This window comes from Corvus brachyrhynchos, unplaced genomic scaffold (assembly GCF_000691975.1).
Source record: "Corvus brachyrhynchos isolate BGI_N302 unplaced genomic scaffold, ASM69197v1 scaffold200, whole genome shotgun sequence".
NCBI lineage: Eukaryota > Metazoa > Chordata > Aves > Passeriformes > Corvidae > Corvus > Corvus brachyrhynchos.
In genome coordinates this window covers 386,918-409,861 of record NW_008236184.1, presented here as the reverse complement: position 1 = coordinate 409,861, position 22,944 = coordinate 386,918, and the positions used below count along the sequence as shown (strand labels likewise).

Below are 22,944 nucleotides of genomic sequence, written 5' to 3'. Positions count from 1 at the left end.
ATCAGTGCAGATGGAGAAGCTCGGCATGGCAAAGGGATGGGTTGGAAAGAGTCCTGCAGGCTGCCAGCTGGAGCACCCTTACCTGTGGGAAACTCTTCACTGCTCCTTCTCTTTTACATTATCGTGGCTATAGTCAGGCTTAAAGCACCAAAGACTGATTGTTCAAAATTTCTACCAATAACATCACAGTAACGAAAAAAAAGCAGAACAAATTGCTGTCTCCCTGGCACCTCTCTCTGTGAGTCTCTGAGTTGTGTCCAAGGTGTAGGTATCTTTCACTGAGAATTGAAGGACCAGTTTTAGGATCATCACTGTACCCAAGAGGCTCCAGCAATATGTGAAAGCGCAGGAGCGAATGACAGAACTACTAGAACATTTAACTTACTAATGCTGCCTGTTGGCTGTTAAGCCCTACAGGTCTCCTACACAGTGACAAAGAGCTTTTCTCCTACCATCTTTTAGCAGTCAGCAATCCTCTGCCGCACAGGTTTTATTTCTCTTCAAAACCACTAGAAATAGCAAGATGGTCCTCATGATTCTTAATAAAGTGGGCACTGCATCCTAGTAATTGTTCTTAACTTCCTGAAGTTGCCTGCTTTCAACTAAGGAGGCTTCTTGTGAAAATACTCAGTTCTGGAACCATATTCATAGGCAAAGACATCTTGTGTGTCAGGAACTACAGATTTTTTTTTAAATATGTGAATATGTTGGAATCTGTGACTTCTGCAACAGCTATGACAAAATGCAGGCAGAACTATAATTTACACTTGCTTTACAATCTACCGCTTTCTCAATCTTGATCTTTTGGTGCTGCTCAAACCAGAAAGCCCCCAGCATCTAATTACAAACGTTGGAGGAGAGGTTCATGTTATTTTACTGATGGTAAATAGTGTTATCCTCCTGCACCAACTGTGAGTCTGACCTACAGTCAAGCAGTTTTCTTGCTTAGTGTAAAAAGAAGAGACTTTAGTCTCATGATCCCAGTGCTCATTTGAAGCCATCAAATTGATCCTACCCTGTCATCTTTCCAATGAAGTGTGACAACATAGCTTAAAAGTGTCAAAGGTTGTAGCTTTTTTTAAGAGTATCTGTTTTCATCTCTCAAGAGGTTATTAAAAAAACTGATAACAACCTTGAGAATGGCTAGAAAGGGAGCACCTGTACAAAAGCAATCTCTCTAAAAACGAAAACAAACAAAACCCAACAACATTGTGTGGTCTGGGATAGAGTGGGAGGGGAAGTGAAAAGATGCAAATTCTCCCCCTTTCATGTTTTTTTGCTATCTTTTCCTAAGTGAGAGGTTTCTGTATCTGTGGCCATGGCCCCAAAGGGAAAAAATGGATTACAGTGAGATATCACATTGCAGAAAATTAATGTTGCGGTTGTCCCTGTACACAGACAGAACCTTGGGCCTGAGTCGTGCCAAGTCTGGCTTCTCACCCAGTGGATTGTGTATCACTGCACATGTCCGTGCCAGTCTTTAACGCACTTGGCAGTGAAATCTAGGGATTGGATTCTCACACATTACCGAGAAGCTTAAACCCGTGTCATTCATGGCTACACATGTATTTAGGAACTTTCTGCAGTCAGGAACACTTGAGGAGAGTATCTGTCTGGTTGTCTGTTGGGTTTTACGATGATTCTGCTAATACTGGGTACTCTATTGTTTGGCTTCAAGCAGTGAACTGAAAGTATGCCCTATAATGAATAAAACTGAGTTGGAAAAAATTCTTTTGTTCTTACATGGGTTTGCTGTCATCTCCTGAAATGTTATTCATTTCCTTTTGGAAATGTCTACAACAATCAAAGCTTGATATGGTTGCCAGCCATTTGGTTTAAATAAACAGCTGTATTGATTTACAGAGATGCTGGGCCCTGTGCCAGTTTTTTCTTTGCATTACTAGAGAGTCCGAAAGGTTCCTGACACAGTGTGCCCTTGGCTGAGCTCTATCTTGTCTGCTTCATCCTACTGCATTCAGTTTCTTTCTACATGTGAAAGAGGACTGGACATTAAGGAATGTAACAATTTATGGTGTGAAAACTGGAAGTAGCCAGCTAGCTCTTGGCGTGGTTCTTTTTATCCCAAACCCACATGTTTCTCAGCCCCTCTGGGGGTCCCAGCATTTCCTTTTAAGCTGCTTTAAAAATGATTCTGCTTCTCCATCTCTGCTTTTTATATTTTAGAAAGAAAATCCCTGGAAAATGGCTTTCTTGGAGACATTTCCTTTCAGAGACTATACTAGAGCAGAAAATATAATTAGAATGGAAGGCACTGACTGAAGGTTTTATACATTTGTCCTTTAACAGACTATTTTAACACTGGGAGTAGTAGAGCTAAGGTGAAATAGGCTGTAAAATCCATTTAAGAAGCTGGCTAAATACCTAAGCTGTGGTTTTGAGTTAACTTTGTAACCACCATGGCAACAGTGCTGCCAAGCTAGCTCAGAAGTGTTTGTGAGAATGATGGCAGCATAGCCCAGAGTCTTCCTCTCTGCCAGAGAGGCAGTGTCCTTTCAGGGCATCAAACAAGGCATGCCAGGAAATGGCCTGCTAATCTCTGAGGCCCCTCAGCTCTTTAAAACATGGTCAGTGGGGAATAAGCCATCTGGTTTTAAACTTAGATGGCCATCAAAAAGGTCTGGCACGTGAGCGCTGCTATGGAAGATCTAGATTTTAATTTCTTGTGTTTGTTGAGAGTCAGAATGACTAAAGGCAGAAAGTAGCAGCTGTTCAATCTAGTGGCAACTGCCTCTTTAGGAAACCAGTAATGCAACTTGTGATAAATGCTGGGATACAAATGTGATCATAATTTAGGACTTCCAGTAAATTCAGACTAACATATAACCAGGCAGGAAAAAGAAACATAAGAATCTGTATTCCAGTGGCTCGTGATCAGCAGCCAGAATTCATCTCAGATTGCTGAGTTTTGTGATTAGTTGATACAGCACCTAGAACTTCTTTCACCTTACTCTTCTGGACTTTGATCTTACCAAACTCTTGAAGTCTGCAGGCCTTGCCAGTCTGCAGAATCTTGCAGCGCCTCCAGAAGCAACAGTGGTTAAAGCAGAAGCTCCCTTTGGGGTTCTGTCAGCTCATTCAGGAGTTGATTTTTGGAGGTAGACTGTGCTATTTGCTACTCTGCCAATGGAAACCCTAAGTCCAGTGGACGTGGTGACCTGTTTTTAAATTTCTTCTGACACCAAACTGTGGTTATAAAAAAAAAAGGAGTTGGTCTGTTAGCCTTGAAAGCTTTCCAGGGTCTGGGTTAGCATTCCCTGGCCTCTTGTTCTTTAGTCACTACAAATTTATCCATACTTGGAAGAGAGCAGAATGTGTCAGAGCAGTGGTCTTGTCCTCTGCAGTTGTGTTCTAGACCTTACTTCATGTCTCTAACACTTAAAAATGTGGAGCAGTACATTGAATCAGTCTGTTGATGCTGCAACCTTGAGGTGTTTTGTTTTTTCAGCTCTGGACTTTTACAGATTTTGTTTCAGTGTCTTGATTGTATACATGTAAATTTTGCCTTCTGCTTTGCATGTAGATCTCATGAGGAAGATGGCCAGTAGGCCTCATGTATATGTTACATATTTCTAAAGGAGCTTTCTGGTTGATCTGATAAACAGCACATTCCTTAGAGAAGGCAAGGGCCTGCAGGGAGCTCTTTGACATCTCTGACCCTTGGTGAGGTGTTACAGAGCAAGCTAGGGTCATTCCAGAGGTTATGTTTTGATCTTCTGTTTCTTTAGGTCAGCATTAAGTGGAGGGGATTAAGGGATTTTTAGCAGTCTGTGTGAGGGGTCCACTGCTGGGGATAGCCTTGAAAAGAATGTTTGTCATTCCCACTGCCTGCTGTGGGAAAGTCACAGGATCACTACATCAAGTGCTGGGATTTCTAGAGAGTCTTAAGCAAGAAAGAGCCTGAGGCAAGATACCTCTTTCTTACCTAGCTGTGACATTTCTACAGGAGATGCTGTTTTACAGCTTTTTTTCTCCTACAATCTTAACTCTAGATTTAGGCAGAGGGAGGAGGGTGGGAAGAAATTAAGCATTTTGTCCAAAGTCTTTCTCTTGGTTTTGCTCATGTTAAATTTAATTTATAGCTATTTAGATCACAATACTTAGAGGAAAAGTTGCTTGCCTTATAATTTGCTATTTGTCCCAAACTCTGTGTTAATTAACTAGCTCATACATAAGTCATTTTACTCAACCTACTGGTGTTAAAAAGTGATGTCAAAGTGTGGTTTTGGCTTGAGGGAAATCAATGCAGTGAAAACAGGGGATTCTTTTGGGGCAAGCTGTGAGTCCCAGCTCTGGCACTGCTCACTTTGTGCTGTCATCTGGGTACGACACTTCCCGCTCCTTCTTTCCTAATCCAGCCTGTGCCGTGCAAAGGATGCACCCACACAGAGTGAGGCAATGTGGCCACAGGAAGGCTGCACTCCTCCACATACATTACTGGTGGTGAGAAACAAGTTTTATTAGCTGGTGTGGCTCAGGACAATGCAAGTTTTTCCACTTCCAAGATCTGAACTGGCTTTTGTTTTCATAAAACAGTGTATCACACAATCCACAGCCAAAAGGCACTAGAGGTTAAACCTGTTACCAATTCTATCAGGATTTTAAATGTACACATTTTAGTAGCTTCTACTTTGAATGTACACCCTGTTATTTTTTAGAGATGTCCATGCCTGAATGTCACCAAGTGTTTTCTGATTATTAGAAAAATTCTCCATTGTTGTATCCTTTATCTGTCATCTTCCTTCTGCTTGACTTACCTGTAATGTCTCCCAGTGGCTGACAGCACTGCAGCCATCATCAAAGCAAAGAACTCTTCATTGTCTTTGCTCTGCACTATCCCTACATACCCCAAGTATGATAGAAATCTTTTGAATTAATTCTGCCTACCAAAGTCTGTCATTAAAGACAACAACAGTATGGCATAAAAATCTCTGAGTCCCAAAGGAGGATTTTGCACTTGAATATTTGGTGAAGAGAAAGGTTCTGATTAGGTTTCTAGCATATTGTGACTTCCTGATTTTGTATCTTGTATTACTCAAGTCATCAGTTACTAATAGCTATTTGTCACAAAATCCCAGTGGTATTTCAAGAACTGAATTGTATTGCTGGCAAACATGGTACACCCTCTGAACAACCAAAAGGAAACAGGTTCGTACTGCAAGACACAGACAGTGGAACCCATCTGGTTCACAGACAGGAGGATAATTCTTGTCTTTTCATTGCTAATTGTGTTACAGAACTGGTTTCTTTCAACAGGAAGTTATAATAAGATAATCTAATTGTGAATAATTTTGTTTACCAGACAGTTTTCCTTTGGGAATAATCTAATTGGAGTTTCTCAAAAACTTATCACCTCAAATGCATCCTACAGTTGGTTTCCGAGCACTTCTTCGTTAGTGCTTCTTTCCTGGTTTAGTTTATCTCTCTTACCCTTGATGATTGTTCCAGAAGAGTAATCTTTCACTATGTTAATGTCCTCCCATTGTGAAGACCTATCACTTTAAAGATACAATTCTCTTACTCTTTTCTTATGCTTTCCAGAAGCACAAGTATTTGAAAGAATACCTGTATTCTTTAAAAAAAAGTTAGTAAGAATGAAGGCTAGAAGGTGTTGTTAGAGGCCTATGCTGCTCCTCATCGCTACAGAACGTATTCCATGTAAAATAGCAAAGCCATTGTGGAGTATCTGTGATCTTCAGGACATGTTCTGTCTCATCCTTTCACATAATCATAAACTGGAAATAAAATTAATGTAATAAATTGCTGGCCTTTGCAGATGTAGGATTATTGTATTGGATTCTTGCCTTTTAAAAAAGCAGCATTGCATCTACTGGCATGACGTGATCCAAGAATACTGTTCCATAACTGTTGTTTCTTTGCACATCTCCAAGGAAATCTGCAGGTTGTTGTTGCAGAAAACACAGCCCTTACTGCTGTCCATTGCCACATCAGCTCCAGCACTGCAGCAGTGAAAGCGTGAAGTGTGGGATCAGGTCTCTCTGTGTTCTCAGATGGATGGATGGCATCACCTCCACAGGCTTGCCTTCCTATTTTCTATTTATTTTCTTTTTAAATTTCCCTCTCATTATTTCAAAATTAAACCACATGAAACCTGCCCCCAAATATCTATCTGCTGACCAGAGCTGTTAAATGCTGGTGCCAGAGAAATGAGTCTGGCCTGACTGGACTAATTAAGTTGGCCAAGGCACTTGAGACAAGCTCAAAGAGTCGCAGTGGGAAAGGGAGGGAGAAACACCAACACTTCTTATATGCAAGTATTAAAGGAAACCAGCTGCTCCGAAATACCCTTGGTTAGTGAATGTCTCCACAGGCAGTCTGCTAAGGGAGCAATATCTGGAGCTTAGTAAAGCTGACTTTTTAAAAAGCAGTACTTGAAAAACAGAAGGATCCATGTTTAATTTTTTTTTTAATCCACTCCCCCTTTATAGTCATTTGCTTTTACCCTAGCTTCTAACAAATTATACTTTCAGCTTCTGCAACTTTTTTTGCAAGACTGTTAAAGGGTATATGGGACCGTCCTCGGAGGAGGGTCCTACACAAGTTACTTCACCCGCAGGGTAAGAGCTATGTGCTAAAGCCCTCTTCTGTTTTCAAGCAACTGAGGAAGCACTGGACTGCTTCAACTCCAGAGGTTTCACTGTTGTTGCTGATTTTGTGTGTTTTATTAATTATGCTGCGCCACTTCCATCTTTAAGTTCTTTCTGTTTTTTTTAGACAAAAAAGACAAATAACAATGGTTTGCAACTGGAATCAACAGCAAATGTGAAGCCAAAAGTCCCATGTCTTCCTTTGCATGTCATTATTGAAGGATCTAATAGACTTATGTTTCATGTCTTGTCCAATATCTCTTATAGCATAAGCTAGCTACTAATTTTTGCAAGTGCTGATAAATCGTATCTCTTAGCTGAAGTCCAGTGTGAGTAACTATATTCTACCTAAAATTGCTCTGCAGTTTCATTTGAACATGTTCTTGACTTCCTAGGTTAAATTGTGTGGCCCATGAATTGCCAAATGGCAAGTGCCAACTTTTAGCTCTGTTTCAGATGTGCAAACTCTCTGAGAGAGAGGAAAGGGAGTGTTTGTCCCTGTAAAATTAGTTGTTAGTACTGTTCTCTATGGCTCTTCATAGAGTCCAATACACATCTTCATTGCAATGAGAAAGGAATACAGTGGGGAGTATCCAGCTGAGATTTGTTATGTGAACAGTTGTAATGAGGAAACAAAGCTGGTGGACTCTCAGTCCTACCAGAATTCATCCTATAGCTGAGTTTTGTATTGTTGAGTCCTCACAAAGAAATATGGCTTCTATCCTTTTTCTTCTTGTTTTTTCTTGCTACTGCACGAAAAAAAGGTACAAAAGAAAAAGGAATGATTAGTTTTTCAATATTACATTATGTTTTTCTGTATCTGGCTGAAGTCTTCAACTAAATAAAGATCACGAAAGCAAGGTAGGCAGTGAACAGGACTTCCAAAAGAGATGTTCCAGCACCTGCTTCACTATTTTCTTACTTAGGAGACCTGAGTGTAAGTCCCTTCTCTCAGGAGATTTTCTACAGCAGGTAAGTGGCTTTGCTTTTCTGCACCTCTGCTTCTCAGTTGTATGGTAAGGCTGAGAGCATTGCCTGGCTAGAGCTTGCTGCAGTGAATACCAGCTCACCCTGTTTTCAAGGGAATATCCACTGGCTGGGAATCATTGCACTGGTGCTCCTCTTTTTTTCTGCTGAGAAGGTTGGACTGTGGTTCTAGCAAATGCTATTTCAGACTTTACTCATTTTGTACTTCTCTAGTCAGAGACTGTAAGAAAGGGAGAGACCCAAGCCAGTGTGGTGGTTCTTTTTCAAAGAACTGGTGCAAGAGTTAGCATTTTGGGCAAAGTGTAAGGGTGTTTGGGTTTTTGCTTGCTATTTCTCTTACTCCACGGAAAATGCTGCAGATTCTTTGTATGTGTGCGCACAGTGGGAGAACATGCCCAACTGAGATCCAAACACAAATGAAACAGAACTTGGAAAGTTCAAAGTTGACACAATCCAAATTCTTGCTACTAGGGGAAAAAAAAGCTTCTCTACTTTTCCTTTATTAAAACAAACAAACAAAAATCCTGAACAAACAGTAAAAAACCAAAACAACTCCCACCCCACTCATCTTCCTTTTAAAATGCATGCATTTAAATCAGCACACTGCTCTTGGAGATGGAAAAGAGAGAGAGAGTTCTATTCCCAAAGCCTGTTTTTAATCATCAGATGAATTTTGAGAAAACCTCTGAACATTCAGCACTTGTGGTTAGTTTTCCCTGCCCAAAAACTGAGTGGTTTTTGCAGACATTCCATAAACACAGGAAGCTTTGACTGTGTCTCTAACAGATAGGGAGACAGAAAAGTAAAATACACACAATATAAAGACAAAAGCTAAACTTGCCATGATAGCTCAGAGGAATGTAGTCCAGAAGTCTGACTCTATAGCCAGAGCCAGATGTTTCAAACAGAATATCCCAAATCTGTAAAGTACAATTCTAACATAACCTGCTTATGTTTTAGATTTCTTTTTAATTATTAATTTTCCGCCCTGAAGCATGGCACTATATTCTCCTTGAGTCTCTAGTTTGATTTTGTTTCTTTGGAGGGGTAAAAGGGGCAGCATAAAGGGCTAAAAAACTGTGGTGTGAAGAATTCCCATGGTGTTTAGCTTCCTGATCATCTCATAACTGGTTTTAATTTTTATCTGATTAAATATTAGCCTCAATTTTATCTGCAGCAGGAAGTTACATGGATTCATGTTTTATCCAAGTTTTCACATTAAAAAAAAATCAATTTTTCATGTTTTAAATTGTTTGTCTTCCAGCTCCTTACTGTCTTGTTTTTTTTCTAAAGGAAGAGTAGCTAAAAAGAAATTCCTGATTATCTTTTCCTGCACCATTTGTTACTTTTATATAGCCTAATCGTTGTTAGTTTCCTTTACAAGAGAAACACTTAAGTGCCCTTCATCCATGGGGTTTTTTAAAGAGAAGTCTTTGCTTCTTCTAATTCCCTCACCAGTCTTTCTCCTCAGCTTTGCTTTTGCCCTGTTGCTCACCAGAATTGAAGCCACAAATACAGATGAAGGTATCCCTTTCGCTTTCAAATAGCCTTTTCATATTGTAATTATTTTCTTTTCCACTTGAGTGTTAACCTTTCTAACCTCCTCAGCCCAATGAACAGAGATTTTAACAGAACTGTCAGCAGTTGTCCACCCGAGCAGTTAGTTATTAAAAAGTGAAATTCAGAACGTTTTTCCCAAAGTACATTACTTCTCTCTGAAAAGTAAAGAATTTGCCTGATGTTAATCTGTTCAGTTTTTTCATTTCTACCCAGTTAAAATTACAGGAGAGAACCTTTAACTGAGACATCCCTGACACTTTATGATGATTTCTGTGAATAAATTGTCATTGTTGGAATAGCTGAATCCAAGGGCTTTTAATCATTCTGAATTTAGGATTATGAATCAGAATAATGTCACAGTTTTTAGAATCAGTATTCTTTGATAACCTTCCTAATTTTTAATTGGTTTTCTGAACTTCTCTGTTAATATGATTTCTCCCTTCACAGATCCTGTCATCATTGTCAGCCTGTTTGCCAACAGAAACCCTGTTCCAGAAGTTTTTTTCCTGTGGAAATGTTTGATATTAAAAAGATTAATCAAATGAGACAAGCCCCCCCCACCCCCAGATTTTGAAATCTTCAGCACAGTGAAAAAAAATACTAAGTATCTTTCATGATATTATATAATATTAGTGGTATTAAAATAGCAATGGGAAACAAGAAGAAAACAGTTTTGCTTTTAGTAACATATATCCCTGCAGATGTTTCAGATTTCTACTGCACTCTTCTGTGGTAAATTCCTCTGTGAAAAGTTTAGTTACCATTTCATCAAGAGAGGGCTTCTTAATTTTTGGTGTGGTTTTGTTTTACCCCAACTGCTCTGTGTTTACAAAGACAAGTTAAAATATTGTATGTTCTATTGCACTCTACAATTAGGAATTAAAGCATCTAAAGTATTGTGTTCAGAAAAAATCCTCAGTAACTTATCATTATTGGGTTTATGCTGAAAGCTGTTTCATTTGGTTTGGTGAAACTCTCTATTAGCATCCCATTTGGTTTCCAGTTAAAATCCACTTTTGATGTATCCTTGCTCCATCCTTCTGCTTTCTCAAATCAACTCAATCTGAAACCTGGAAATTCCTGACCTATGACTAATGGACACTGATGCAGCTCCTCCCTGCAAGCTCTGCTCTCTGCTCCTTTGGGTGTGCTTTGAAACTGGTCAATAATAAGGAACAAAAGACTCCTGGCCCTCCATGCTGTTTTATTAAAGCTGCTGGCATGGTAGCTTTAGCACTGTCCCTGTTTTCAACCTTAAGCCACATATGATAAGAAATACTGTGTCTTACCAGGTGGTGTTGTCAAATGGCAACATAGTACGTAAATTGCAAATGTTAAAGTGGTTCAAGTGATGTACATCAAAACCTCATCTAAAAGGGAACTCTGAATCAGCTGTTCTTAAGGAAATTGTCAGCAACCTTGGAAAATTCACTGCTGATAATCAAATGTCATCTGACCCCACCAGGTAAAAGCTAAAAGTGATTTACATTGGGTTTTTAAAATTGAAAGCAAGCAGTGTCTTTGCATCCTTTATTCTGCTGCACCATTTTCTTCAGCAGTGTTTTTGGCTAGTTCATACATCACTATCTTCTATAGGAGATGTAGGCAACTCCTGTAAAGGCAGGGTGCAGATTAGATGACATGCAGATTTTCAAAGGCAGAAATGCAGCAGTGAGACCTCCTTTTCACTGGGAGCAGCTGGTTTCCCAGTGGAACAAGATGTCTCTGTGCCACCAGCATCCCTGAACCCAAAAGATTTTCACCCAGTCCTATAGTCCTGTGGTTTTGCATATGAAGAGCTTGGAGTTCTGTGGCCGAAGATCACCCATGTTGGTGTAACAGACAGATACTGGATCTTTTTCTTGAAAATTAATGGGGTTTTGTTTAGTTGGTCAGTGGGGCTTTGTTTTTTGGGCATTTTTTTGGGGTTGGGGGGTTTTTTTTGCTTGTTGGTTTTTTGTTTGTTTTTTGGGGTTTTTTTGGTATGTGATAATTAGGCATGGATAATTAAATACAAGATTTTAGCAACTTTGTGGAAGTAAAGGACTAAAGGACCAGTAGGAATAACTGTTGCAGCTGTCAACATTTCTATGCTGTTTTGAGGGGATTAATATGCAACCACAAAAATTTGTTCCAGGCAGACACTTGGCATTAAAAGATGCAGTCCAGGATTTTATTTTTTCCTTACATTTGAATTTAATCCATCAGGCCATTTTTAAGTAGGAAAAAGACTTTGTTTTTGAAAGTTCAGATTCCTGACATAGTTCTGGTTTCAGAGGGAATATTTAAGGAATGAACAAGGGCCATAGGACTCTGCCTCCTATTTTGCCCCCTTTCTGCCTCTCTTCATCAAAACCGTTTTGTGTTGTTATGTTCTTGTGCTCTATCACAGCCTGTGATAGGGACAGATAAAAGTGTAGTTCTAGGTTTATTCTTCCTCATTTTTCTCTTTCACTCAATAAAAGCCCTTGACTGGTTATGCCTACTGACTCTCAATAGCAGTTGAGGGCTTCTTTGGGAACTTCTGGAAAATCTCATCTTGGTTATGTATTCTGTACTCAGTGACTGCTTCCTGTGCCCACATGTAAAATAAATTAAGCCCCCCATAATGTCCTGAAAGTTGTCATCTTTCCCCAGACATCATAACTGTCTTCCAACAGACAGGTTTTCAGCTATTTCTGCAGTAAAGGATTTATTGTGAAGACAGGAGAGCAGAAATCAGTCTGGTCCAAATGCTCTTGCAGTCATGTTTCTACTGCCAAATTTCTGCTATTCTGGGGGAAAAAAAATTAGCATTAACATAGCAAATGGTTTATCTTAATTTAAAATAATAAGGGAAGTCAGAAGAGGAAGAAGCAGAATATTTAGAATGTTAAAAATGTACCTTTAAATTAGAGAGAGATTAAGAAAAAGAGAATTAGGAAATTTCCTTACTTATAAATTACTCCCTGAGTGGAGGGTTCACTCAAAATTTTGTGAGTTGCAAAATGCTCGGCTGGCAGGGAAAATCACTCAGTGACTTGTTCATTTTTCTTGAGTGTCTAGTTTTGCTTTAAAAATAAGCAGTGTGGGTTCTGTGTTGAATTCCAGTACTGAGTAATATAAACCCTGAGGGGTTTTTGTAAATTCAGACAAAAAATGTGCCATGAGAACAACAAATCCACTATTCTGGGTCCGAGTTTGCTTCATACATTGCCTGTGAACTTAAGACTATTACTTGTTACTGTTACACTGTCTGTGGTGTAAAATGGGCTTCTGCAGCCCTAAGATCTGAGAAAAAAAAATGCACTGAGGGCTGAGTGCTGGTATTTGAAACGTAAGAGAGGAGGAGCAGTACAGTAATCCCTGTTTTCCTCAGCCCCAGTGTGTGCACGTTGGCTTTGTCAGAGATTGCTCAGATTGGCCATGGCAAAGCTGACCAGAGGCTCAGGTCAGCTTGTTAGTCCAAGTTTCTTGTCACCAGCTGTATTCTCTCAAAGACAAGGCTCTCTTAAAATGAGATTTGGTGTGATTCTATATGATTTTTAGTTCCAGTGATTTTAATGAGACTTCCTGTAATTATTTTTAAATTTTTAGTAAAATTTTCTTCCACTTGCCTTGATACTGATGCTAAGGTGTGCTGTATAGATTCCTGGAAGTAAGTAGGATATATCCTTGCTAACAGCAATGGTAGTGGAAGATAGCAATATTCTTAGTTGTGTACAGTTCTCACAGTGCTTCACAAATAGCAATTTTTCAACCTGTTTTCATTTTTTTCACAGACTCTGAACCAGAGGCACAAAGCAGGTAAGTTACATGGCAAAGGCACTAACTGGGAATCAGTGATAAGCCCTCATTTAGAAGAGGGTTCCTTCCTTTTATTTAATCTCTACAATGTTACATGAGCTTTTATAAAACCTCTTTTAATTAAAAAAATCATGTAATGTTTTTAGAAATCTAATCCATTGAAACAATTTAGTTTGCCTTTTGTTTACTCTATTTAAATTTAAAGAACATGTTTCCAAGCTGTTATAAAATTTTGGCCCTGTTGTTTATTGAATACATTATTTATTTGGGGGGAAGAAACCAAAAACATTCTCCCCCAACCATTCTGAGAGCTTAAGGTCTTCATGCTCTGAAAGCAGTTGTTAAACAAAATAAACTGCATGCAGGAAGTAGTGAAATTTAATGTGATACAAAGTTCAAAAAGAATAAAAAGAAACTTAAAGAGCTTATTCTCAACACCAAGCTCCTGTATTAGTACTAAGAATTGATTCACCTCGGGTAGGAGGTGGAAGCATCCCATTGTTTTTGTTTTAAAATTGTTTTTTCACTAATATTAAATATTCCATACATAATATTTCAGACCAAGTTATTTTTCATTATATCTTTTTTTAACATATGGTGCAGGAGTATATTATTTTCCCTGTATGTAGAGCACTCAACAGCCAGAATTAGGTATTTTATGTATGCATCCGTCCTGAGGCTGTATTTTGCAGAACAGGGGAGGTTCTGCAGATACCCTGTTTAATTAGAGAAGCCAATGATCAGGTCTGCTCTGCAGAGAATAGCCTCATATTTGCAATCCCAGTTTTAGCTCCAAGCAGGCTGCTGAGTCTATGTTGGGCAGCATAGTATCATGCAGAGGTACTAAGCAGAATTTGGTCCTGGCAGTGTTGTAAGTGCTAATTAGAGTTTATACCTTTGGGTACTGAAGCATTTAAACATCTTCCAGTTCTGACACTGACTTGTCTGACGCTTGGGGATTTTTACAGGGTGCTCATTATATGATAAGTACATGCCCAAAGGATCTGTAAAGTGAACTGGGTAATAAGTGATGCTGTGGAAAGAAGAAAAAATAAATAATAGCCATACCAGGAAGTTCTGAATAGATCATTGTCTTAAGTACAGGAAATGCAATTATACCCTGGAGTATTGCAGAAAAAGGTATCTATATCTTGCTTTACGTCAAAGTAATGTGGGAAGTATTTAGAGCGAACAAGAAGGGCTCAGGTGAAGTGTACAATATCCTTTAGTGATCTGAGCATTTGTAGACAGCAGAATGAAACCAGTGCTCTGCTTTTGCAAGGAAAATAACATGCAAAACAGTGCTGTTTTGTGCAACAGCTCTGACAAAAAAAAATATGGTGTATTGCTTTTCTAATTCAAGTTAAGGAACTGCTCAGCATGTACCCCATCTTCTGACTCAGGATTAATTTCAGCAAACCAACAGATCTTAAAATGCAATTTACCTGTTAAACACTCAAATTGAAATACATTACAAAATGTTTAAAAAGTCACACTTTTTTCCTTCGTATTCACTTGCCATCAGGGTGCACTTATTACCTATCTGCTAAATATTACTGGGTTTGTTAATAAAAGCAGGAGCAATGAGAGAACACTGTCAGATCTTGCCTTAAAAATCCTTCAGGCGATCGGGATAATAGCCAAAAACTAAAAGCTGCACATAGAGAAGTTGAACTGGCAACCTGTCAAGGATCCAAAAACTGCCTCTGTTTTAGACTTGTAGTAGTTGTCAGTTTTAACAAGGCCTTCTCCTTCTAGAAGGAGTAGCTGTTGGGATGCAGATCCCTCATTCCATTGGTGATGAAATGAGTCAGAATCTTCCAGACTCTTATGAGTCCCACTCATCTGTGTAGCTTAGATGAATGAGTTCAGAATATTTAAATCTCACTAACTCTCAGCAGTTGTATGTTTTGAAGTCTTGACTCTAGAGCTGTGTGCTAAAGAAGAAAGATTGTGAGCAGCCTTCAGTTTCATCAAGATTTGTGTTTTATGTGCTGGTGTTAAAAGTAGAATGTGCAGCTTTTGTGTTAGAAATCATAATCTTTCCTCATAAACTGCTGAACTGAAATTGCAATCAACAAAGTAAAACTTCTGCAAAAAGGCCACTGGGGAATTGTGGCTCTGGTTAAGCTCACTCCTGCCTGCACTGGGAAGGTGTGCTGGTGGTTCTTTGTAAAACGTTAACTTCAGCCATGAGCTTCCAAGAGTCGTCTGGCAGAGGCTCTGGTAACCGTCCAATTGTTTGCTAAGCTTGTTGTTCCTGTAGACAAATGAATGTTGAAGTAGCTCCTAATGAAACTTTAGCTCCTGGCTGGCTCCTAGGCTCTTTTCTAGCTGTAGCAGCTATGCTATTTGAGTGCCAGTTTTCAATTCTACTTGATTAACAATTCCTGCAGAGCATAGGATGGTTGAGATAGATATTAAACACTCTTGACAGGCAGAGGATTACCACTTCCAGCGGGTTTATTGTTGACACTTGCAAATTGCTGCTTTTCCACCCACTGTTACAATGCCAGTGAGGAGCTGGGAGAGGTGTGATCCAGGTTCTAGATAGATTTCAAACTAATGTGTTGCTCAATAAAACTGATTGAAAATTTGAAATACAGAGGTCATTTTACCTTCAGAATGAAAAGGAGCTGTGAGCTCTAATTACCTGCAATGACTTTAATGCTTGAAACTGGCACCTGCATGCTGAAATATGCATGCTGTGATACACGGCATGAACTACAATGTACCTTTGTGATGTGTGTGCAGAGACTGTTCTCTTCTGCTATTGCCCAAGGGCTGCTGTGTGGCAGGCCCGTAGCAATCTTGTATCCAACACCCTTGCGTAGCTTTCCCACACAAATGGAAAGCCATTAATTTTGGCATCATGATACATGAGATAATTTTAACTAACTCAAAAATAGTTTTTCTCTGAAGAAAAAATAGTGTTTTTCATTGAATTTGTCAACTTGCTATTTCAGATACTCCCTTTGCATATGGTAATTTGGTTCTTACACTAGAACATAAAAAATGCGTCTTCTGAGGTTTGATGAATTTACATTCAAATCAAGATTAATATCAAGAAAACAATCTGGGAACTTATTTTTTCTATTTCATTGGGGCAGGGAGCAGTATGTAAAAATTACACAGACCCATGAGTTCTGCCCAAATAGCTTTTCATAGCAAAATTATCATGAAGATTAATGAGAATGTCAAGTAATGTCTTTAAAAACATTAACTACCAAGTAATTAATGAAATATTTCAGAGAAAGAAAAAGAAGCTAATGAGAGGGCAGATTAGTATGTATTTGTTATTCCCAGAGATTGGATTTCTTGTGTTTACTACTGCTGAATCTCATCTGTCATGCTAATAATATATCAAGTTGCAAAGATCTCAGTGATACCAAATGCATGTTTGCTATCAGGGACGATAGGAAAGACCAAGATAATGTTGTGGGACACATGAAGATAGATGTCAGGAGAGAGTTTGCACCTGGGCTGCACTCGTATTTCCTGAACTGGGACTAAACATGGTCACAGCTTTCTTGCTGTGGCAGCAGGTCTCAGGCTGTACAAATAAAAGGTCTGAAGTGAAGGGGGTAAAGTATTACTTGTTCTGCTACATGATGAATGGTTGTTTATAAGATAAGGTTGCATGCATCTTTCTTCCCTTTCTCTCATCTCTGAAAAAAGACTCAAATCAGAGGGAAAAAAAACTTCTCTGGGTTTCAGTAGACAGCTTTTTCTTTTATTTTTAAATGTTTGTTTGTTTGTTTTGGGTTTTCGTTGTTCCCCAGTGGGTCTGCTTTTAATGGCAATAAGAAAACTTTGGCCAGACCTGGCAGGGGTTGGCTGCTGACAAAAATTGACACTGTTTGAAGGCACAGTCAGTTTGGTTCTCAGGATCTTCCCACCAGAGAGGTGAATATTCAGATCAAATAAAAAGTTTTCTATCTTCCAGAAATAACCTCTTTACCTCCTAGGCTTATATAATAAATTTTCGCAACTTAATTACTTGTTTATTTTCTTGAGATATACACACAGTTTGATTGAAACAGAATAACTCCTGAAGGTTAAGTGTAATATTAACTCTATTTGCTATCAGAAAATTTGCTTTTCCCAGACCCAAAATCACATAGCAGAAATTTCTCATCCTGCTATTTCTTTTTGGTAGAAATCTCTTAAGACTTCTGTCTAAATTCCTAGGTCATCAGTCACAGCCAGATAGGTTGATTTAGGTTGTATGAATGTGGACATATTTTCCTACATCCTGTCCAAATTCAGATCGATGCTTTGATGTGTGACAGTTAAGAACCTCCACAAGACAAAACTAAACCCTGTCAGGAGAGAAGCACTCACATGTACAGCCCAGCAGCTTCTGCTCATTACTGCAGCAGCTTTTCTTTTTTCCTTCTATGCTGCAGGAGTTGCTACTGCTGTATGAACTGCTATGAACTCTGATACATGATTTCAGGACGTATCTAAAACACTTGAACTTTTCCCACTTGCAGCCAAGAGAAGGGAAATAGCTGTCTGCCCTTATATTTCTCTATAGCATCTCTCTACTGTTGTATCAAGGGGTGGACATCAGAAATATAACCAGGTTTCTTGTTTCCTATTTTTCATTCTCGCTCTGTTCTGGTATCATATGTTGCTGTACCAATAAGATCAGTAACACAAATCTGTTAGAAGTATGCAATGGCAATTGCTCTTTATTCTGCCAAGGAAAAATCCCCAACAAAAAACTGCGAAGCTAAACTTCACCTTGTAGTCTTGTAGATGTGGCAGTAGATGTTACGACGATAGTGTATTTATCTATATATAGCTCAAAGCACTGGCAAATGAACTGCTTCACAAGGGTGGAACTCTGCCTTTGAAGGTATTGGCCTTCTGTTGTCCACAACTTTTTCTCAATTTGCATTCATTAGAACTGGGTCTGATATCATTTGGCATAGTGTAAACCAGAGGAGATCACAAAATTTAGTGCAGTTTCTGCACCACTGTAAGGTCATGACTGGACTCTCACCAGGGGAGTTGCTTCTTTTTATATTTGTTGATTCACAGTTCTTTTCAGTTTGGTGTTTGGGTACAGTGATTTTAGTATTTCTTTTTTTCCCACCCTCATTGCATATTAATTGCCCTTTTCTGTTACTCATCCTCTTCACTGTTCTTCTTTTCTCTTGCACAATACCATACTCAAAATCAAAGTGGAATGGGTATTGTTTTTCAAGACTATTTTTTTAAACACTTTTTAAAAATAGAAGATTACTGTAGTCAGATTTAAGTGAGTGACATGAGACTTCACTGAATGGGATATAAATCCAACAATATATAAATACAGATAAACAGTTTTAAATGATCTATTAATCTTTTTTTGGTCTGAAACTCTCTGAAGCTCTAAAGAGAAGGATGTAGGAAGACATCTTACCAAGAGTGACCTTTGGGTTTTGTCTTTCTGTTACTTGTTTTTTTGTTTATTTTTTTCAGAGAATGACATTAGTAATTCATAACTACTAGCTAAAGCAAATCTGATTTTAAAAGGAAGCACAATACAGAAACTTGGGAGACATGTTTGCTCAGCTGAAATCTAGTGAATAACAGTAGTGCAATTAGAGTGAAAGGAGTCTTGGGGAAAAAATAAAGATCTTCTCAGAGCTATTTTAAGATCTTAGGTCATGAGTTAGGTCATGAGCTTCTTAGCATTTGGTGAGGTATCTGAGTAGACCCTCGGATTATAGATCAGGGCAGGTGCAGAAGACTGTGCTATAAATACTTTTATCCTTAAGGAGTTCACTAATTTCTTGAATGACAAACCAAACAGGAACATTAGTTCTCAAGAGGAAAATTATTAAAATAATTTAAAGCTTCATTTTCCAACAAATCATCCCATAGTTCTTAACTGCAAAGCTCATCTGATCTCCACCATTATCTAGGAAATGTTACAGAAAACCTTTTACAGGGTTACAGTATGTGTTAAGCATGAGTGGCATGTTCTGGAGTATTTCTGTACTCATTTGCTGCCTACTGAGCTGTGCAGAGAACTGGCCATCAGGATTCCTGCCTTCTATTTTAGGGCCTTCTCTTGCCTTATGGCTGGAGCATAGATGACCAATTTCCCCAGGGAAAATTTGCTATTTTTATGCTTCTTTTAGAAATATTGTCCCTTAATTTCTTCAGTGCAAAGCTCTTGGAGATCCTTACAGGAAAAAATACACTGACCTATTAGTAAAACCTGCCTGATTTCATCAGTATTATTTGTTTTTCTAGGTGAATACAGATGTTTTCAGTTTCCTATTTTTCGATAAGATCCTACACTTATGTTGCTGGCTCCCTTTGTCCAAAAGGAACATTCCTTTTTTACAAGGGCAGCAGAGATCCCAGAGACCTTTGAGAAACTGGTTTGTCTTTCATTTATATTTGCCTTCCTGTGAGGGAACACTCCACTTTTCAAATGACACATACAAGCCCATGAGTTCACTCCGACTTACCTAATTTGAATCCTTAATCGTCTTTTAGGAGGGATGTTTTATACAACTGGCAGAACCAGTTGTTTAGGTGTCATTTCCTGTATATTCCTTAAAAAAAAACCCAAAACCAAAACAAAAAAAAACCACCAAAAAGAGATCTAGGAGAAGAAGAAGTAGGAAAAGCAACTCCAAGGGCATGTTCGAAGTTTTTCCAAGTGATTATGTCCCCCTACCCTTTTGTTTGTTACCAGAACCAACCCTCTATGACCAACCCAATCTATGCCCAAAGAGCAGATCCTCCTCAAGGCAAGTTTCTGCCTGTGTCAAGGGCTAGGTGACATGACAGAAACATCATTCTGTAAACAGGTTCCAGCCTTACTCTGGGAAACTGTACTGTATTGTCAGTAAGCCTGAAGTGTGGCATCACATGCTCACAGGAGGAGTTGTGAATTTCAAAACCAGGTATCCTTTCCTGGTGCTTTGAGTTGGCTGTCTTGATTTTCTAAAGAGCCCAATTAAATTAACAGAATTCAAAATGAGTTCAGTAGGTACTCCCCAGAAGAAAGTGAAACTGCTGCTAGGCAGTTCTTGCACCATTTGTCGGTGAGATGAGATTAGCCTCTGTGAAAAAGAAAAGGTAACAAGTAACATTAGAGAATTGGTATTATGTCAGAAAAACAAAGTTTGTGCTGCCTTCTCTCTTCAATATCAATTCAAAATATAATTTGTATACAATCTGTCTTCACATATCAATTAAAGAGGGAGAGACTATGCAAGCTATTTCATTTCTAAGCCTACCTTTCTTAGCCAGCTGGAACAGAAATTTCCAAGTAATTGCAATTGTTAATGAAAGGTATAGCAAGCATGTTAATACATGTCTGTACTTTTCATGCTCTCTCCAGGAGGAAAAGAAAAATTAAATCACCATCAGCCAGTTCAGCCCCATGGATACAGATCATCTTGCTATAAACAAAGCTTATTAACTGGACATTTTCATGTAAGTAGAACCTCAAGATTTTTTTTTCTGTGGAGGTGATAGGATACTTCAGGTGTTTTTTTAAAAAAACTTCAAGTTCCTTTCCTTCTGCCCGTATCTCATACTTTCTCTTGTATCCTAGAGGCTCCCATGTCATGGCTAACATTCTTTTAGAAAAATGGAGCTGCACAGGCATCCTTTTAAGAGCCTATCAGCACCACTCCCAAATTAGCCATTAAACTGTTTGTTTAATTTCACAAGACATTTGCTTTCCCCAGAGTGAGAAGAGCTACCTCAGTGAATTCCCAGCCGTGATACTCTACGTTTTTTAAGGCATCTTTTGTGGCAGAGGAATAAGTTCTCCTAAACTAGGGTCAAAACATACTGATATATTTAACAATGCAAGTCAGGTTGTTGAATAATGTGTCACTAGGTATCTTTTAAATATTCACTATACTTACCTCAGAAAGGTCCTAATCTGTTCTAATTGACTATAGTGTAAAATCATGATAAGTGCAAAGAGAAAAACTGCATTTCAGAGTTGGTTGCAACTAAATCTGCAGACATTTTCAATACTCTCTTGTATTGTGTTTTACAATATTCTGTGGCAGTGCAATGTTTTACTCAATAATTTTTACTGTTATTATTGTAGTTGTTTGGTTATTAAACCAATGCAGTGAGAAAGGACTGCAGTACGAAATCATCTTTTCTTTAAGTAGGCATAAGGAAAGAAGTTACTTTGACAGTGGACTTCTGCTCTCTAGGAGCAGTACACATGAATCCCCGTGCCTAGTTGTGAGCCTCTCTGAACTTTGTATAGTTCATATGTGATTCAGAGTATGGCCTTTCTGAGGACCTGGGGAAGGTAACTGTTGGTCTGAACCCTCATCAGGGGACTTTGCTATCTTGTACAGCTGAAGTTTCATGGTGCAGCTTGTTAAAGCTCTCTAGGAGCTGGCCTCCAAGGCCTGCAAATCCAGCCCTTACTGCCCTGGCAAGTACCATGGGCCAGAAGCTGTAGGACATTCCCTCCTCCTGCAAAGTAACATCAGTTCAGCTGGTCCAGTGACAGCACCATGGAGGAATTTTCTGCTACAAGTACTGAGTGCAGACAAAGAGGCTGCCTAATTTTCTCTTTGTGCAACCCCACATCCTGTGGGACTCATGCACATCCCTGTACTTTCTACACTGTACAAGGGAGCGTGCGTCCTGAGCAAGAAACAACGTGTTATGTCTTGCTCACTCTGCTGATGAGACTGTGAGAGACCCGCCAGAAGTGAATTAAATAGGTCTCCACTTAATTATATGTTATTTTGTTAATTGTCTATCTGCTGCTCTCCCTCGTTGGCATTACGAAGGGTGCAAGTCACCTCTGCAGCTAGTTTCCCTGCCCCAGCTTTTCCTGGGCTCCATCCCTCGAAGTTCTGGGTACCCCCGGCAGGGCATGGCCCCACCACTCTCCCGGCTGAGGGGCGCAGTAGGTCTCGTCCGCCTTTTCAGTTCGCTCTTTGCGCCCTTGAATGTGCGGTACCGAGGCACGTCTCCCTTCAGGGCCAGGAGCCCTGGCCAGGTACTGCAGAGGAGAGCGGTGCACTTGGGAAGCGCTGGCAGCCGCTGGCACCTCTGCTCTGTCCCGGCACTGCCCTGGGGGTCAGGGTCGCGCCTCAACCCCTTCCCCGCGGTGTGGGTCCCGGCGGAAGCCCTGACCTGCCCTGCCCTCAGCCCTGCCCTCAGCCCTGCCTTCAGCCCTGCCCTCAGCCCTGCCTTCAGCCCTGCCTTCAGCCCTGCCCGGGTTTCGCCGCAAAGTCTGGGCTTCGTGCTCGGCGCTGCGCGGGCCGGCCCAGCGCCCCACCGCCCTCTTTTTCTGCAGCCTGGCTGTTGAGTAGAGGTGCCCCCTCCTCCTCTCCTCCTCCGGCTGCCGGGGGAAGGTCTCCGAACGCTTTCATTCCGTGCGGTTAACCCCTTACTGCCCGTCCTGCAGGCCCCGTGCCCCGCAGCCCCGCGTTCCCCTGCCGCCTGGTGCGATCGGCTCTGCCACCCTCTTGCTGTAGAACAGATTGATTTCCACGGGAGGGGACGACTCCTGCATGGGGCTGGTGTCACCCAGACGCCCTGCCCGCTACGAGCAGCCTTCGCGCCCGTCTCCTCCGCTCCCCGCGCTCTCGCTTGCTGGTTTTTTTTTTTTCTCCCAGGAGTAGCAGCGAAATGTCCCGTCCTGCCTATTTGGAAATGGGAACAAATTGCTCCCCCGCCTTACCTCGCCCATCGCATCCCATATATAGTCATATCTACGGTCAAATGGCAGGCGGCAGCGAATGGGAAGGCTGTGCCTCCCAAAAAAACCCGGGGGGCAGTAAGAGAGGGAAAGGGGTAGGGACGAAAGGAGGAGGGAGGAAGGGCAAAAAAAAAGCCCTTTCCAAAAAAGTATTGGATGTCTTGAGGAATGCAGTCAGCCCCCTGGGAAAGTACATATCTGTGAGGCGCTCCCTGCCCGCCGCTTGCACTCGGCCGGCGCCCCGTCCCGCACGGATCAACCCCGCCGCCCGGCAGCCCCGCC

The 22,944-nt window shown here is 40.2% G+C and overlaps 2 long non-coding RNA genes across 2 annotated transcripts in view; one reads left to right on the top strand and one right to left on the bottom strand.

The window, feature by feature from the left end:
- Window positions 1–20,412, top strand: part of LOC108447419 — a 40,038-nt gene extending 19,626 nt beyond the window's left edge. The window contains exons 4-5 of the long non-coding RNA XR_001862968.1: window positions 12,935–12,959; window positions 20,314–20,412. This is a non-coding gene — a long non-coding RNA (uncharacterized LOC108447419). The remainder of the gene's footprint in view (window positions 1–12,934; window positions 12,960–20,313) is intronic.
- LOC108447418 overlaps window positions 17,285–22,944 on the bottom strand; it is a 6,865-nt gene continuing 1,205 nt past the window's right edge. Inside the window, exon 3 of the long non-coding RNA XR_001862967.1 lies at window positions 17,285–17,298. This is a non-coding gene — a long non-coding RNA (uncharacterized LOC108447418). The remainder of the gene's footprint in view (window positions 17,299–22,944) is intronic.